At 33.7% G+C, this 20463-nt stretch overlaps 1 long non-coding RNA gene across 1 annotated transcript; it reads left to right on the top strand.

Moving 5' to 3' along the window:
• Positions 1–10352: 10352 nt before the first annotated feature.
• On the top strand, positions 10353–13297 carry LOC306987268. Its single transcript, XR_013795134.1, has 3 exons — positions 10353–10453; positions 10610–12064; positions 12147–13297. It is a non-coding gene; the product is annotated as an uncharacterized lncRNA (long non-coding RNA).
• Positions 13298–20463: the final 7166 nt, after the last annotated feature.

The raw sequence follows: 20463 nt of genomic DNA, 5'->3' as shown, positions 1-20463 counted from the left end.
TGAGTCTCTGTCTGTTAAAGCAGGAGATTCAGTCTCTATAAGCTGCACTGGGACCAGTGGAGTTGGTAATGACATGAGCTGGTATCTGCTGAAAACTGGAGAAGCTCCTAAACTCCTGATCTATACAGCAAGTCGACTTCAATCCGGAGTCTCAGATCGGTTCAGTGGAAGTCGAGCTGGACTTCATTTCACACTAAATCTGCGTGGAGTCCAGCCTGAGGATGCAGGAGATTATTACTGTATGGGGCTTTATTCTGGTGGAGTGTGCACACAGTGAAACAACATCGTACAAAAACCTCCCTCAGTCAGACACTAGAGAACATGAGAATCAGGCTAGTTGCCCTGTACAACAGCTGAGCAACAGTTAAAGTAGTTATTTCATTATTTGTTCACTTTAATTTTCATTATTGATTTTAACTGAAATTAATTGAATATGTGAAATTTTGAGCTTAGTGTCATTGTGAACAGAAGCTTGTTTTTATATTTAAAGACTGAAATAAGCTTTATTATATGCAGAATACATCACATTCTGACATCACATTATACTGTATATGAACATGTGAACTCATGCCATCATAACATACTGAAACTAGTGATAAAAGTGATATTTTGAATATTAAAATGTTACTCATAGTCATATCCATGCTTTGTTAAAAAATGTAGGCTATACTATTAAAGTAATTAACAAAAATGAAAATAATGTATGTTAATTAAAATAATAAAAAAAATTATTTAAAGTTGCTTGTATACATGGCAAAATTAGAATGTCTTTAAATACCAAGATATTTTCTTGTACCAGTTGGTCCTGGAACAAAATGAGTGTCACATATATCTATCCAACACTAACCACAATATAAAACAAATCAGAGGGACGTAATAGGTTGATACAAATGTTGTCCAAGCTTTAACCTAAATATAATGGAACAAGACCTACAGTAAATGGCAAAATCATGTTTCCACAGTCCATCCTTCAGCACATTACAATCCAGAATCACGTTTAAAGTGTCTTCTCACTCACAGGGGAAATTTAATAAATAGCATATTGTAATGTTGACATAGTAAGTTACAAAAATGGCATGTCATTTAAAATTCTGCTTTTATAAAATTTACAGCAGAAAACATTAAATATTGTTAATTATATCATTCTTTTCACATTCTGCACTTCATTTAGCTTGGCTCTTCAATGATAAATAAGGTGCATATTATTATTTTTTTATAAGGGGCATAAAATGCTAAATGTGTCCAGCCTCCAATTGCATAATTGTAAAATAAGGAACAGATTTCAGGAAACTGCCATATGGTGGAAACTTCTGGCCATAAATGATGCTTTGCATAATCAGCGTCAGTGATCTGAGATGTTTATAGCTGTGTTTAACTCTTCATTGAGCTTCATGATAACAGATCTAACAGCCAACATGACTCTGATCTCCATTATCATCTGGACACTCTACAGCATGCAAGGTACAGACAGTTACATGTGACTTTTCAGTATTAATATAATATATTATATAATAATCTGTTATCTCTTGATATACACAGGTTGTTTAGGACAAAGTGTGACTCAATCTGAGGTTAAATCAGTCCAGCGCGGTCAAACCGTCTCCATTGACTGTAAAGTTGATACTGTGGTCTACAAATATGATCAAGGCACAGTTTCTAAAGGCCGTTATTATCTTGATACAGCCAAAAATCTGAAGAGGCTCCAAGACTCTTGGTTTATTATACAAATGAAATAAACTCAGGAATTCCTTCAAGATTCAGTGGCAGTGGACAAGGAAACGGTCTTGATTTCACTCTGACCATCAGTGATGCCCAGCTTGAAGATGCCGGAGATTATTAGTCAGAGTTACCATGAGATCAGTGGTAGCGGTGTTCACACAGTGTAAAGGTCCCGCACAAAAACCCTCCCTTTCAGAATCAGATTACTAACATTACAAACATCTTCTGATGAAGCTGAAAGTGGAATAAATACACACAAGCACTAAGATAACTTATATTTAATATATTTAATCATCCAAATTATTAGTATATTTATTTAAATTTCTGCATCCTCCTTCTCCTGTAACATACAGTATTTCCATAATCCAGACTGATATATATATATATATATATTCGTATAATTTTACAATATTTATGCACATATTTGTTTGTTTGTATTGTTTGTTTATTATGTTGCTCTGTACAAGCTGAAAACTAACATATCTCAGGGTTCACATAATACAATTAAAAAATTGTCTAATGGACCTTGCAAAAACTGTTTATTTGATTTTTATTAAATTATTCAATGTAAAAAAAAGAATATATTTAATGGGAATTTTAATTGTGTTTTAAATTAAATATGAAATATTTATATAGAAAGCAAAGGAAAATGTTTGCCTTCAAATTGAGATGACACACCATCAGTTCTCTCTTTGTCTCATTTCTAATAATAAACATTAGACCCTCAGACTACTCCACAATACCTAAAATTCATTTTGGTGGTTTATCTTCTTATGTGAAGCCGTGGGTGAGAAATTTGGGTGTAGTATTTGATGAAGCTTTAAAATTTGAGAGGCAAATAAATTCAGTAGTGAAATCCTGCTTTTTTCAGCTAAGATTACTATCAAAAGTAAAGACATTTCTCTCTTTTAAAAATTTCGAAAAAGTAATACATGCATTTATCTTTTCTAGGCTGGATTATTGTAACTCTCTTTATGTTGGGACTAGCCATTTAGCAATGTCACGACTTCAATTAGTACAAAATGCGGCAGCTAGACTTCTGACGGGTGCAAAAAAACGGAATCATATCACGCCAATTTTACGCTCCTTACACTGCTTGCCAGTGCGTTATAGAGTGGAGTATAAACTTTTAATTTTTGTGTACAAATCTCTAAATAATCTGGCTCCACCATATTTGTCTGCTCTATTGACTGAGCATCATCTGACTAGATCACTACGGTCATCAAATCAGAGACTCCTATCTATCCCTAAGTCAAAGGGGGGACCGTGCCTTTTCTAGTTGGTCCCAGACTATGGAATGATTTGCCGATTTCAATTAGAGTGGCCACTTCGTTATTTGTTTTTAAATCAAAGCTAAAAACACTTTTATTGGATAAGGCATTTAACACATGATAAAGCATTATTCAATTCTATCTCATCATTTTAAATGGGTGAAGCACTTATCTTATAGTATTCTATTTAAATGTATACCTGTACTGTTGTTGTATTGTTGTTTGTTCTTATGATTTTTATTAATATTGTAAAGCACATTGGACAATGTAAATTGTATTTAATTGTGCTATATAAATAAATTACCATACCATACCATACATTTATGAAAGATACAGCAGCATAATTCAAAATTTCCCAAACGTCCACCCTACTCTACATATTAATTACTTTTGCATTGTGTATAATCAAAATACTTATATAAGCAATACAATATTAATGATATTGATCTAAATTCATGTACATCATTCAGTTCCTGTAGATTTATATTTGAATGCATCTCCATCATTTAGTTGTCTTTAATTAAATATTAAGGTAATTTTACCATTTATAGTCTGTTACAGGAAAATATTATTTTCTAAAACTGCTTCTTTTCAGGTTGACATTTATAATTTGATTAATTGAGTATTTATTATTTTTCTTATTTAATTCTGCACTTACTTCCAGCACACAGTTTCGTTCCTCCACTGAAAGTCCACAATGATTCTCATTCATTCAATGTACAAAATCCTCCAGATATTTAAAGAGCAATAGAAGTCAGAATAGAATCCTGCAAAAATGCATGTTTGATTGTTTGGTCACATTATGTAAATCCAGGAGGAAACTGAATGTGTTTTTGACAGGAGTCCGTTGAGTGGAGAGAGTTTTGCATGTTTACACTCACAAAACTCCTCATGATCAGTGTGTGTTCAGTCTCGCCAGAGTCACTCACACACCAAACAATAATGACTATTTTACTACTCCTGGCTACACTGGCTCTGCTTGCTCAAGGTTACATTATATCCCTAAATTATCAGAGTTTGGTATTTATTTAGTAAAGCTTTGGTTCTGTAGTGCTTTTCTTTATTTTTTTTAATACAAATGTTTTTATTAAGGACATAAATATCTCATCATTTTCCAAATATAACACTTATATAACCTTTTTTTCTTTCCTTTATCTCTCTCTCAGTGTCTCATCAAGAGGTCCAGACTCCTGAGTCTCTGTCTGTTAAAGCAGGAGATTCAGTCTCTATAAGCTGCACTGGGACCAGTGGAGTTGGTAATGACATGAGCTGGTATCTGCTGAAAACTGGAGAAGCTCCTAAACTCCTGATCTATAAAGCAAGTCGACTTCAATCCGGAGTCTCAGATCGGTTCAGTGGAAGTTATTCTGGATATGAATTTATGCTGAACATGCGTGGAGTCCAGCCTGAGGATGCAGGAGATTATTACTGTATGGGGGCTTACGGTGGTGGAGTGTTCACACAGTGAAACAACATCGTACAAAAACTTCCCTCAGTGAGACGCTACAGAGATCATGAGAATAATTTCAGGGTAGTTGCTCTGTACAACAGCTGAGCAACAGTTAAAGGTTTAAAGAATATATTTAAAGAAGTACTAAACATTTTTTTTATTATTCTGTTACTTTATTATGGTGTTTTATTCTGGTCCAGTATTCATACAGCGAAACGACAATGTACAAAAACTTCAGTCAGACTGACTGAGGGAAGTCAGATGACTTTATAAAAAATACACATTCTGTCTATGACTCTATGATAAAGTGAAGACACACGCAAAAACATTTATTGCACTTCATTTATTTGTGTCTGTAGATCTTTAAAGGCCAAAATGATTTTTTTCTCATGCTGAGCCAGAAAATCTCAACTTCAGTAAATAATACTTTACAGATTTATTCCTATCTATTTTACCGAGGGGTTTGTTCACATATTACTGATTTTCATTTTATTCCTAATTTTTTTGAGGATGATTTTTTTTTCTGGCTGTTGATATTTTCAGATTTTTGAAATGCTAAAAATAGATTTCCAAAATCCCCTCCATAGAAATGTGTGACTCCAATATGATAACAAAATCTGACACACAATTTTAAAGCTGGCTTTATCCAATGTTCAGATTTCTGTTCTGTCTCTGTTGCAATAAATGCAACTTTCATTTGTATATTTGAACATTACATTTCAGAAAACTAGTTAAAAAATGTTTGTGATTCTTCATGTAATCAGTCAACTGGGGAAGTTTGGTGAAATTAGTTCTTTCTTTCTTTTTTTTTTACTTTACCCTGTTCACCTCTTGTGCCTTCCCTTATTTTTTTTAATTCATCCTGTTTAAATGCATACATTTTGACAGTCAGAATTCAGACCCTTTTTGAGAGAGAGAGAGAGAGAGAGAGAGAGAGAGAGAGAGATAGAGAGAGATTCATTCTTCTTAAAAACAGCTCTATCAGTCTTTCACTTCCCTTTAAGTGATTCAGAGTTAATCAAGCAGATCTGAAGTGCAACAGCCGTAAAAACACATTTACCAGCAATCACACATATATCTTAGATCAGGGGGAGACCGGGGACAGTTGCACTTGGTCACACTGCACATGCTCAGTTGGATGCCCCCCCACCCCCTGCAGAGAAAAATCAAGGAGATTCCTGAGCATCTCCATGATTTATTGAAGAAAAACTGTTATTGATGTATGAAAGTATTTATTTTCTTGAGCTTTGTTTTTGTTAAACTGTTGTCACTGTTTTTGTGATTCAGCTCAAACTTATGGTTTAAATGAGTGATATGTTAACTTTAAGCTAGTATGGCATGTATGTTTAGCTAGCACATGAGGTTTTATCATGGCTGACAGGAACGGGGATAGTTGCAACAATAATGCGTTAATTATAACTTGTTACATTTATATAGCGCTTTTTCAAGAGGGGAATCTCCTCAACCACCACCAATGTGCAGCATCCACCTGGATGATGCGACGGCAGCCATATTGCGGCAGAACGCCCACCACACACCAGCTTACTGGTGGAGAGAGGAGAGAGCGATGAAGCCAATCAGTAAACCAATCAGAGAACTGTTGCAACTGTCACTGTACAATGCAAATATAAAAACAGACCAGTACTTTTACATAGCAGTATTAAAAAAAATGTCATACGTTTTTACTTAAAAATAATACAGTTCATCAAGTTGGAGCAAGGACAGGAGGTTTATGTTTATGTGTGCACACTCGTGCAGATGTCTGTGACCTATACATTTTTGACCTTTTTATTGCTAAAATGAAAAATGATAATATAAAATATATATATATATTTTTTAAATGTTTCACATGACAATAGGATAAATAAAAGTTAATTGCCTCATAAATTGTTCCATTCTTCCCATGTCACTAAAAGCCTACTGTATGTTATATCAATTTGAATATTTGACATCTGCACATAAGGCCTATCATCTAGACAAATCTATAATTGTCATCTAATCAAAGCTGATGAATAAATAACACTGTAATATTATTATAACTTACATTTTTGATAATAATAATTTTACTTACACTGACATAATTGTAATATATTCTATTTGTAACATGTTGCAACCATCCCCAATTTATGTTGTTACTGTCCCCGGGCCCGGGATCAGTTGCAACATCTGACTCCTTAAATTCAAATGCAAATTGTGAAAAATGTAGATTCTGTAATTATCTTTAAATGGTTTAGACTATTAACAGACAGATGTACAGTAAGTTTATTGGTTTGTCTAATCCAACCCGTCTCTGAGTAACAGAGCCGAATGCAAAAAGTGTTGCAACTGTCCCCGGTCTCCCTAATACAAACACTAGCTACTAATGAAGAACTAAATATGTACATCAGTTACTTTCAATGAAAATATATATTTTGATTCTCTTAAGCATTGAGTTCTCTTAAAAATATATTTAAAAATGTTATACAGCTTTTTATTTGATATGGCTTTCATTAGTGTCTAATTTACAATCCAAAGCAGTATCAAAGCAGTATGTGATAAAAATAAAAATTGTAATATCTAAATGTGCTACCTATTCAGATTCACATCTCATTGGGTTTTATTTTATTTTATTCTGCACTTACTTTCAACACTCAGTTTGGTTCCTCCACCAAAAATCCTCCACAATAATTCATTCTCATTCACTAAAACCTCCAGAATATTCTGAAAGCGCCACACAAGTTTTAATTAAACCGTGCATATATATATACTGTATAAAATATGCATATATTACAATGCCCACCATCATATGAGAGGGAAAATATTTCAGTTCTGGATTAGTTTTTCCTCTGTAATGTTATTTTGCATCGGCAGCTCATGCTTCAGTGCTCTGGACGGGTTTATAGTCCTGTGAACGATTTTATACACACAAATGGTAAGTGACAGTATGAAACCGGAAGCAGGACATGGAAATGATCCATCTAATTATGAAAAGAACCATCATCTTATTATTTTCAGATCACCTCATTAAATGTATACTTGCATGGCCTTTGCAGTGAAAGCATTGCAGTGAAGTTCCTGAAGAAGGATTTTGATGGTTCCATGAGAAATCAGTGGAATGAGAAATGGTGATGAACTTGTATGGTTTGTTTGACTCTGTTCCCATGTGCTGGAGTGCAGATTGTGGCATGCCTGCCCTGGGTCGGCGAGGACACGCAGAGCAAAGAAGGGAGAAGTCAGAAGAGTTGATGGTTGGAGTTGCGATTGACTTCTTCTGCATTGAATGAAGAATTTGTGCCAAACTCCTGATGTTGTCCTTGATTCTGTTGTGTTTGAGAGTCCTCTCTCTCCTGAATGAACACATGGCAGGTTGTGGGTCAAGGCCTGCTGACCTGTGTCCTGGTGAGGCCACGCGGGACAGCAACCCGAACGTACCGAGAAGGCCTATATAGGCTATTTTTATAATTGAATGTTGCAAAAATATTTAATTTCAGAGAGACGCAATTTTAACATAAATATCTATTTTACTGTAATTGATTTTTTCAATATTAAAGAAATTATTTTATTATCCACGCTAATGCTATTCATCACAATAATAAAATCAATAAAAAGTGGTATTTCATGTAGGTTGTTTTATAATAGGCCTACAGCAAGAAAGTCAACACAATATTTGAGTCAAAATGCTTTTATTTGGCAGCAAAAAACAACAACAAAGCATTGCTGTTACAACAGATAAGAATATTGAACATTATACTAACAGAACGAAAGATTAATGGTTGAGCATTGACTGATTTAGGACAGTCCTTTGTAAGTTTGTGAGTGTGTGTATGTGTGTGAATGAATGATTATGCATGCTATCTATGTGTGTGTGTTTCACTGGTCATCATCATCACACTGCTGTGTGTTCAGGCTCCCGGTCACTGCATTCTGGGATGTGTGTGTGGCGTCACAGCTGATGGTTGTTGCTCTGCTCCACTCACTCTCAGTGAGACTCAGGCTGCTGCTCCAGCTGTACAGTCCATCCTTCTGCAGAACACCGGGACTCAGATTCACAGCAGAGATCCTGCTACTGCCATCCACCTTCCAGCTCAGCTTCCAGTCAGAGGGGAATCCCTTACTGCCCAAACACAGCACTGTAGCCTTACCCTGCTGCAGCTCGCCTCTGGAGGGAGGCAGGACCGTGAGGGTGGGACGGGTGTCAGCTAGAGAGAGAGAGAGAGAGAGAGAGAGAGAGAGAGAGAGAGAGAGAGAGAGAGAGAGAGAGAGAGAGAGAGAGAGAGAGAGAGAGAGAGAGAGAGAGAGAGAGAGAGAGAGAGAGAGGGGAGGGGGGGGGGTCATTCTTCTTAAAAACAGCTCTATCAGTCTTTCACTTCCCTTTAAGAGATTCAGAGTTAATCAAGCAGATCTGAAGTGCAACAGCCGTAAAAACACATTTTACTGAATCATATTATTCTGATTTTAGTCAAAAATTGAGTAATTTTAACTAAATTTTTTAATAACATTAATATATTCAGTAATAACAATAATATATTCAGTACTTATAAATATTACAAAAAGAATTGATTACATATCAGACTAAAGTGTATTATTTTTTTAATCTTTTAGAAAATATATTTTTTTATCTATCCTGATTTAAAAATATATATAAAATATATATATATAAAAAAATTAAAAACATTTTTTTTACAAACAAATTAAATCATCTTCATATTCATGCTTTATAAAATACAAAATAATGTTCTTATTAAACTATTCCTTTTTTTCAATAGTACATTGCAAATACAAACACAAAATCTTTCAATATATTAAAAATATATAAGCATCATGCTTTTACCTTTTTTTCACAATACAACTTTTAACACACTGGAAAATAATTGTAAAAAATATATTTTAGAGAAGTGAAAATTCTCTTTATTTTTTAAAAGTGTATTTATTTGCACTTTACTTAAAAATATATTTTAAGTATATTTTGAACTGTATGCTGAAAATGATCATTGTAACAATGCATTGAAAGTATACTTTCAAAATAAATTATATACAATAGTATATTGTACAAAGTATAGCTAAGTAATATTTGTTTATTAATGTGCATTTGTTATTGAAGACATTTCTTAATATTAAGCCTAAAATGTGTTTCACTGTTATTAAGGATATATGATCTCTGATTTTTTAAATGCAAGATATTTAAAGTCTACCTAAAGTATACTTGCAATAGTTCCACTTTAGCACAATCAAATATACTTATAGCTTTAGTTGGAACTCAGCACTATTTCTGGATAACTAAAGTGCATTAAGTACAAAATTAGTTGTTACAATTTAGCAGACTTTAAATATACCAAACTACAAGTTGCAGGATATTTATATATACATGTATTTGTAGTATAATTATCATAAAACAAATGTATTTCAAATACATTTTAGTATATTTAATTTTCACTAGGGAATACAAATTCAGAATTATAATCAAGTTTAAAATAGAACAATATGTTATTATTTAGTATACACAGTACAGTAATAATTAACACCTGAAACAGAAGTTATATATACTTCTGTATTATCTTAAACATATAAATATAGTCAAGATTAACAATTATATATATATTTGAAAGAGAAATAGATTTACTTACTTCCAACTGAGAGTCGTGTTCCTCCACCAAACGTGTACCACAGTGATACAAACCCAATGAACGTCTGTACAAAAACCTCCTGCACTAAAACTGACACTGACAGAGTTACACTAACATCAGCACTAACACTGACACTAAAACTCTATCTCAGTTTAGTTTAGCTCAGTCAGCTGAAAAAATAAATACATTTTTAATGAAAAAGATCTTGTAAAATGTATTTTGATTGTTTTTTGAGGTTTATTCCATGATGCATCTGTTTTGCATATTAACTGAACACTGTGCTTAAAACACCACAGATGATTATTGTGTGACACCGACACACACACACACACAACACACACACACACACACACATACAACAATGGTGTCTCTTATTCTAATGCTGGGGACACTCTGTCTGCTCGCTCAAGGTTCAAAAATATGTTTTCTACATGATAATGATACAATTTTTTATTTATTTGTTAAAAATGTTTGAATTCGTACTTTGTTTTATTTTTTATGCATTCATTTGAACTGTTTATAGCAAATACAAGCTTATTTTCATTTGTTTTTGAACTCTCTCTCAGTGTCTCATCAAGAGGTCCAGACTCCTGAGTCTCTGTCTGTTAAAGCAGGAGATTCAGTCTCTATAAGCTGCACTGGGACCAGTGGAGTTGGTGATGACATGAGCTGGTATCTGCTGAAAACTGGAGAAGCTCCTAAACTCCTGATCTATGAGGCAGATGATCTTGAATCTGGAGTCCCAGATCGATTCAGTGGAAGTTATTCTGGATATGAATTTACGCTGAACATCCGTGGAGTCCAGCCTGAGGATGCAGGAGATTATTACTGTATGGGGTTTTATTCTTCTACAGTGTTCACACAGTGAAACAACATCGTACAAAAACCTCCCTCAGTCAGACGCTACAGAGAACATGAGAATCAGTTGCACTGTTAACAACAGTTAAAGCAGCAATGAAGATTTTATTTTCAGTTATTTCATTATTTTTTCACTTTAATTTTCATTATTGATTTCAGAAGAAATTAATATGTGGCATTTTGAGCTTAGCGTCATTGAGGACAGAAGCTTGTTTTTATATTTAAAGACTGAAATAAGCTTTATTATATGCAGAATACATCACATTCTGACATCACATTATACTGTATATGAACATGTGAACTCACGCCATACTGAAACTATTCTCTTTTAAGTGATACTTTCAATATTAAAATATGATGTTAGTATTCATGTTAGTATTCCACAAGGTACAGTATGCTTTATTTAAAAATGTATATAAATACATGTATTTAAAATTTGATTCAAAGTTGCTGGTATCCATGGCAAAATTAGAATGTCTATAAATGCCAATTATGTTCTTGTATCAGTTGGTCCTGGAACAAAATGAGTGTCAAATAAATATAATTTCCTCAATCCAACACTAACCATAATATAAAACAAATCAAATGATTTAGGTTAAGGCTTGGACAGCATTTTTATGAACCTATACTTTCCCTATACTCCAAAATCAAATGAACTAACACCAAGGACAAACAAGATGTTGATACAGGAAGAACTAAATGAAAAAAAAAAAATGTTTCCACAGTCCATCCTTCTTCTGCACATTACAATCCAGAATCACGTTTAAAGTGTCTTCTCACTCGCAGGGGAAATTAAATAAACATGTATATTGTAATGTTGACATAGTAAGTTACAAGTAGAAAAATGCCATGTCATTTAAAATTGTGATTTCATAAAAATTTACAGTACAATACTTCATTCAGTTTGGCTCTTTTATGATAAACAAGGGGCATGAAATACAAAATGTGTCCAGCCTCCAATAATTGTAAAATAAGGAACAGATTTCAGGAAACTGCCATATGGTGGAAACTTCTGGTCATAAATGATGCTTTGCATAATCAGCGTCAGTGATCTGAGATGTTTATAGCTGTGTTTAACTCTTCATTGAGCTTCATGATAACAGATCTAACAGCCAACATGACTCTGATCTCCATTATCATCTGGACACTCTACAGCATGCAAGGTACAGACAGTTACATGTGACTTTCAGTATTAATATAATATATTATATAATAATCTGTGTTGTTATCTCTTGCTCTACACAGGTTGTTTAGGACAAATTGTTGTGACTCAGTCTGAGGTTAAATCAGTCCAGCGCGGTCAAACCGTCTCCATTGACTGTAAAGTTGATACTGTGGTTTTCAAAAATGAGCAAGGCCAGTACTCTAAAGGCCGTTATTATGTATCTTGGTACAGCCAAAAACCTGAAGAGGCTCCAAGACTCTTGGTTTATTATACAAATGAAAAAAACTCAGGAATTCCTTCAAGATTCAGTGGCAGTGGACAAGGAAACGGTCTTGATTTCACTCTGACCATCAGTGATGCCCAGCTTGAAGATGCCGGAGATTATTATTGTCAGAGTTTCCATCAGATCAGTGGTAGCGAAGTGTTCACACAGTGAAAAGACCCCGTACAAAAACCCTCCCTTTCAGAATCATATTTACTAACATTACAAACATCTTCTGATGAAGCTGAAAGTGGAATAAATACACACAAGCACTAAGATAGCTTATATTTAATATATTTATTAATCCAAAACAATAATATATTTATTTACGTTTCTATTCCATCCTCATTCTCCTGTAACATATAGCATTTCCATAATCCAGATATATATATATTTGTGTAATTTTACAATAGTTATGTCTCCTTTCTAATAATATGATAATTATCTAATAATATATATAATTTATGAAAGATACAGCAGCATAATTAAACATTTCCCAAACGTCCACCCTACTGTACATATAAATTACTTGTGCATTGTGTATAATCAAAATACTTATACTAAATATAAATTATAAAAATACAAGCAATACAATATTAATGATATTGATCTAAATTCATGTACATCATTCAGTTCCTGTAGATTTATATTTGAATGCATCTCCATCATTTAGTTGTCTTTACTGAAATATTAAGGTAATTTGATCAGTTACAGTCTTTTACAGAACATAATGAAAATGTTATTTTCTAAAAATGCTTCTTTTCAGATTGATATTTATAATTTGATTTTATAATAACTGAGTATTTATTCTATTTCTTATTTCACTCTGCACTTACTTCCAGCACACAGTTTAGTTCCTCCACTGAAAGTCCACAATGATTCTCACTCATTTAATGTACAAAAACCTCCAGATATTTAAAGAGCAATAGAAGTCAGAATAGAATCCTGCAAAAGTGCATGTTTGATTGTTTGATCACATTATGTAAATCCAGGAGGAAACTGAATGTGTCTTTGACAGGAGTCCGTGGAGAGTGTTTTGCATGTTTACACTCACAAAACTCCTCATGATCAGTGTGTGTTCAGTCCTGCCAGAGTCACTCACACACACCAAACAATAATGGCTCTTTTACTATTCCTGGCTACACTGGCTCTGCTTGCTCAAGGTTACATTATATCCCTAAATTATCAGAGTTTGGTATTCATTTTGTAAAGCTTTGGTTCTGTTGTGCTTTGCTTTAATTTTTTAATACAAATGTTTTCATTAAGGACATAAATATCTCATCATTTTCTAAATATAACACTTACTCTTTTTATGTCTCCTTTATCTCTCTCGCAGTGTCTCATCAAGAGGTCCAGACTCCTGAGTCTCTGTCTGTTAAAGCAGGAGGTTCAGTCTCTATAAGCTGCACTGGGACCAGTGGAGTTGGTAATGACATGAGCTGGTATCTGCTGAAAACTGGAGAAGCTCCTAAACTCCTGATCTATACAGCAAGTCGACTTCAATCTGGAGTCTCAAATCGGTTTAGTGGAAGTCGAGCTGGACTTCATTTCACACTAAATCTGCGTGGAGTCCAGCCTGAGGATGCAGGAGATTATTACTGTATGGGGCTTTATTCTGGTGGAGTGTGCACACAGTGAAACAACATCGTACAAAAACCTCTCTCAGTCAGACGCTACAGAGAACATGAGAATCAGGCTAGTTGCCCTGTACAACAGCTGAGCAACAGTAAAAGGTTTAAAGAAGATTTTTAAAGAAGTACTCAACATTTTTTTTTATTCTGTTACTTTATTATGGTGTTTTATTCTGGTCCAGTATTCATACAGCGAAACGACAATGTACAAAAACTTCCCTCAGTCAGACGGCATGATGAATTTACTCACGCAGAAAAAAAACTAATTTACATTAAATGGGATTAATTTTTCATTAATGAGAAGTTCATTTTTCAGTGTGAACAGAATAAATCTACACATTCTGTCTATGACTATGATAAAGTTAAGACACACACAAAAACATGTATTGCACTTCATTTATTTGTGTCTGTAGATCTTTAAAGGCCAAAATTATTTTTTTCTCATGTTGAGCCTGAAAATCTCAACTTCAGTAAATAACGTACTTTACAGATTTATTCCTATCTATATTACCGAGGGGTCTGTTCACATATTCCTGATTTTCATTTTATTCCTCATTTTTTTGAGGATGATTTTTTTTCTGGCTGTTGATTTTTTCAGATTTTTGAAATGCTAAAAATAGATTTCCAAAATCCCCTCCATAGTGTGACTCTAATATGTCAACAAAATCTGACACACAATTTTAAAGCTGGCTTTATCGAATGTTCAGATTTCTGTTCTGTTGCAATAAATGCAAATTAGTGCATATTTAATTAGAAAATCCCTCATTTGTATATTTGAATATAACATTTCAGAAAACTAGTTAAAAAATGTTTGTGATTCTTCATGTAATCAGTCAACTGGGGAAGTGTGGTGAAATTAGTTCTTTCTTTTTTCTTTTTTTTACTTTACCCTGTTCACCTCTTGTGCATTGCCTTAATTTTTTTAATTCATCCTGTTTAAATGCATACATTTTGACAGTCAGAATTCAGACCCTTTTTGAGTGAGAGAGAGAGAGCGAGAGCGAGAGAGACAGAGAGAGAGAGAGAGAGAGAGAGAGAGAGAGAGAGTGTGTGAGAGAGAGAGAGTTTCATTCTTCTTAAAAACAGCTCTATCAGTCTTTCACTTCCCTTATTCAGAGTTAATCAAGCAGATCTGAAGTGCAACAGCCGTAAAAACACATTTACCAGCAATCACACATATATCTTAGATTAGGGGGAGACCGGGGACAGTTGCACCATGGTCACACTGCACATGCTCAGTTGGATGCCCCCCTGCAGAGAAAAATCAAGGAGATTCCTGAGCTGCTCCATGATTTATTGAAGAAAAACTGTTATTGATGTATGAAAGTATTTATTTTCTTGTTTTTGTTAAACTGTTGTCACTGTTTTTGTGATTCAGCTCAAACTTATGGTTTAAATGAGTGATATGTTAACTTTAAGCTAGTATGGCATGTATGTTTAGCTAGCACATGAGGTTTTATCATGGCTGACAGGAAAGGGGACAGTTGCAACAATAATTTGTTAATTATAATTTGTTACATTTATATAGCGCTTTTTCATATGGAAGGGGGGAATCTCCTCAACCACCACCAATGTGCAGCATTTACCTGGATGATGCGACGGCAGCCATATTGCGCCAGAACGCCCACCACACACCAGCTTACTGGTGGAGAGGAGACAGTTATGAAGCCAATCAGTAAACCAATCAGAGAACTGTTGCAACTGTCACCGTACAATGCATAAATATAAAAACAGACCACATAGCAGTATTTATTTTTTTCATAAGTTTTTACTTAAATATAATATAGTTCATCAAGTTGGAGCAAAGGCAGGAGGTTTATGTTTATGTGTGTGTGCACACGTGCAGATGTCTGTGGCCATACATTTTTTACCTTTTTTAAAATGAAAAATTATAATATAAAAAATATTTTTAAATGTTTCACATGACAATAGGATAATTAAAAGTGAATTGCCTCACAAATTGTTCCATTCTTCCCATGACACTAAAAGCCTGTACATCTGCACATAAGGCCTATCATCTAGACAAATCTATAATTGTCATCTAATCAAAGCTGATGAATAAATAACACTGCAATATTATTATAACTTACATTTTTGATAATAATAATTTTGCCAACACTGGCATATATTGTAATATATTGTATTTGTAACATGTTGCAACCATCCCCAATTTATGTTGTTACTGTCCCCGGACCCGGGGTCAGTTGCAACATCTGACTCCTTACATTCAAATGCAAATTGTGAAAAATGTAGATTCTGTTATTATCTTTAAATGGTTTAGACTATTAACAGACAAATGTAAGTTTATTGGTTTGTTTAATCCAACCCGTCTCTGAGTAACAGAGCCAAATGCAAAAAGTGTTGCAATTACTTACAATTACTTTCAATGTAAATATATATTTAGATTCTCTTAAATATATGAGACGCAATTTTAACATAAATATCTATTTTACTGTAATTTATATTTTCAATATTACAGTAATTTTTTTTTTTTTATCCACGCTAATGCTATTCATCACAATAATCCCAAAAAATCAATAAAAAGTGGCATTTCATATTGTAGGTTGTTTTCTAATACAGCAAGAAAGTCAACAAAATATTTGAGTCAAAATGCTTTTATTTGGCAGCAATAAAACAATAAAGCATTGCTGTTACAACAGCTAAGAATATTTGAACATTACTAACAGAGCAAAAGATTAATTGTTGAGCATTGACTGATTTAGGACAGTCCTTTGTAAGTTTGTGAGTGTGTGTATGTGTGTGAATGAATGATTATGCATGCTATCTATGTGTGTGTGTGATGTGTGTGTGTTTCACTGGTCATCATCACACTGGTGTCTGTTCAGGCTCTCGGTCACTCCTGCATTCTGGGATGTGTGTGTGGCGTCACAGCTGATGGTTGCTGCTCTGCTCCACTCACTCTCAGTGAGACTCAGGCTGCTGCTCCAGCTGTACAGTCCATCCTTCTGCAGAACACCGGGACTCAGATTCACAGCAGAGATCCTGCTACTGCCATCCACCTTCCAGCTCAGCTTCCAGTCAGAGGGGAATCCCTTACTGCCCAAACACAGCACTGTAGCCTTACCCTGCTGCAGCTCGCCTCTGGAGGGAGGCAGGACCGTGAGGGTGGGACGGGTGTCAGCTAGAGAGAGAGAGAGAGAGGGGGGGGAGAGGGGGGAGGGGAGGGGGGGGGGTATTAGTATCATTCTTCTTAAAAACAGCTCTATCAGTCTTTCACTTCCCTTTAAGATATTCAGAGTTAATCAAGCAGATCTGAAGTGCAACAGCCATAAAAACACATTTTACTGAATCTTATTATTCTGATTTTAATCTAAACTGGAGTAATAACATTAACATATTCAGTAATAACATACATATATTCAGTAATAGCATTAATATATTCAGTACTTATAAATATTATAACAATTGATAACATATCAGACTAAAATGTAGGCTATATTACATTTTTATCCATTATATAATATTTTACAAATATTTTCCGAGTTTAATAAGCAAATTATTTTGTTTTTAATAAAGCACAAAAATGAAGATGATTTACTGTTTTAACATTAAAAAATATCAAGAGTAAAATAATATATTTATTTTCAGTTCTATAAACCCTAGTGGGAAAAAAACTATATGAAAAAAATGCATTTATTTTATACTAAGACTACTACAAATCTATTAACATACTGACATATTGCATGAGACTTATTGATATAACTATTATAATTACACTTTATTTTGAGTACTTCTTGCACACAATGCACATTTCTTAATATTAAGCCTAAAATGTGTTTCACTATTATTAAGGATAGTATGATCTCTGAATAATATCATTATTTAAATGCAAGATATTTAAAGTGTATAAAATATACTTTATCACAATCTTAAGTAGCTTTAGTTGGAACTCAGCTCTATTTCTGGATAACTAAAGTGCAAAATTACTTGTTCCAGGTTAGTAGACTTTAAGTATACCAATTTAGTGTACTACAAGTACAATTGCAGGATATTTATATTAATTAAATAAATAAATATTCATGTATTTGTAGTAGGCCCTATTTCAAATACATTTTAGTATATTTATTTTTCACTAGGCAATACACATTCAGAATTATCATTCAGAAGTCTAAAATATAACAATATGTTATATATTTTATTTTTTAAGTGCCCAGTTATACAGTATATAATTACAGTACAGTAATAATTAACACCCGAAACAGAAGTTAGATATATTTCTGAATTATCTTAAACATAAATATATTCAATATTTATTAACAACTATAATTTATGTATATATATTTATATAAAAAAATTTAAACAGAAAAAGATTTACAGATATAGATTTACTTCCAACTGAGAGTCGTGTTCCTCCACCGAACGTCCACCACAGTGATACAAACCCAATGAGCGGCTGTACAAAAACCTCCTGCACTAAAACTGACACTGACAATAACAATAACCAGTTTGCTCTTTTATAACGAATAGCTAAACAAACAAACAAACAAACAAACAAACAGATAAAGCTGCCAAATTAAACCTGTTTAATTTGGATAATTTCCCAAAATTACTAAGAAAGAGAATCATTATTATTACTAATACAAACACTTCTGAACTACTAATTAAGAACTAAATATTTAAGTCAATCACTTTCATGTATTTATATTTTTAATCTCTTAAGCATTCAGTTCACTTTTATAAAATTATATTTAAAATGTATAGGTGTGACAATCAGCGGCTGGAGTGCCCGCGTGAGCCACTGGGGGGCACTCCTTCTCTGTTTCACTCATTATTATGTTTTACTCTGGACTGATTAATGTTGATTTTATGCACCTGTGTTTTATTATCTTGTTTAGCGCACCTGTCTTAAGCCTGAGTGGCCCGTTGCACCAGTGCTCAGTATTGTTTGTGTCTGACTGCATTATAGCGTTTTCCGAGTTCCTGAGTATTTTCTAGTTTCACGGTTCCTGGATTCTCTGCCTGTATCTGGTTTTCCCGTTTGCCTTCTCCCTGCATTGTACTTCTGATATTGGACTGCTTACCTGGTTTTGACCCCTGCCTGTTTCCTTGTACCTGTCTCTGGATTCTCCTCTCATTAAAGCCTGCATTTGGATCACCACTGTCTGCGTCCTCGAGCAGTTCATGACAATAGGCCTATACAGCTTTTTATTTTATATGGCTTTCATTTTAATTTACAATTCAAAGCAGTGCCAATGCAGTATGTGATAAAAATATATGCTATACCTATTCAGATCCACATTTCATTGATGTTTATTCATCTTTTTATTTTATTCTGCACTTACTTTCAATTTTGTTTGGTTTGGTTCCTCCACCAAAAATCCTCCACAATATTTCATTCTCATTCACTGCAAAAACCTACATAATATTCTGAGAGTTTTATTTAAACCATGATGTTAAACTATAATTAAATATATTACAATGTCCATAATCATATGAGAAAGAAGATATTTCAGTTCAGGAAGGGTTTTTCCACTGTAATGTTATGTTGGAAATTTACATGACATATATTATATATATAATGCGTGTGCAAGTTCATGTGTATTCACCTGAATCTCAGCTGTTCTTGTAAGATTTTTCTGACATCATCTTGGTTTCGCATTACTACAAGAGCCATGGGCCACAAAGAGCTTACGAATGCTAAGCTAATTACAAGGTATCACTAAGGCGAGGGGCTACACATTTTTTCCAAGGCATTAGATATACCACGGAACACAGTGCAAGTGGAAAACGTATGACACAACAATGACATTGTCAAGAACATTTTCCCTCCAAATTGATGAGAAGACAAAGAGAAAACTGGTCAGGGAGACTGTCAGCAACATTAAAAGAGTTGCAGCCCTTGCAGTTTGAAGACATCTTTTCTGACAAAAAAATATCCAAGTTCGGCTAAACTTAGCAAAAACATACAGTATATTCAGTCTCCCAAATACATGTGGAAATATGTGTCTAACAAGAGCAAGATTGAACTTTTTGGCCAGAATTGTAAAAGTTTGAATGTTTGTTTGGCACAAAAACAGCACATTCCAACTGAGCATCTCAGCATCTCACTCTGGGATGCTTTTCTTCAGCTGGGACGGGGGCTTTAGTGAAGGTGGAAGGAATCATGAATAGCTCCAACACAGTATCGATTCTGGCACCGATTTTTATAGTGCCCCTATTGTGACATTTTTAAGGTTCCTAATATTCTTTCAGAATAAAAGTCAGTGGGGTCCAAAACAAAAATGTTTACACTACTGACTTCCATTTTATTGAGATCATTTTTTTTTTAATGATTATTATAAACTTTTAATAATATAACAATTTAAACATTATAAATTTATTATATTCATATTTGAATATTCTAATATTTTCTTTTGTGTTTCACTGAAAAGTCTTTAGAACTACTTGAAGGTGAGAGAATTATGGATTTTTTTTTTATTTGAGAAAACTGATTTAACTCAGAATGTAGTAGTATTTAGTTTAATGGTTAACGATCAGTATGTG

Source organism: Phoxinus phoxinus (assembly GCF_949152265.1).
Source record: "Phoxinus phoxinus genome assembly, chromosome: 19".
Taxonomy (NCBI): domain Eukaryota; kingdom Metazoa; phylum Chordata; class Actinopteri; order Cypriniformes; family Leuciscidae; genus Phoxinus; species Phoxinus phoxinus.
The sequence above is the reverse complement of the archived record's forward strand: the minus strand, read 5'-3'. Positions and strand labels throughout refer to the sequence as shown.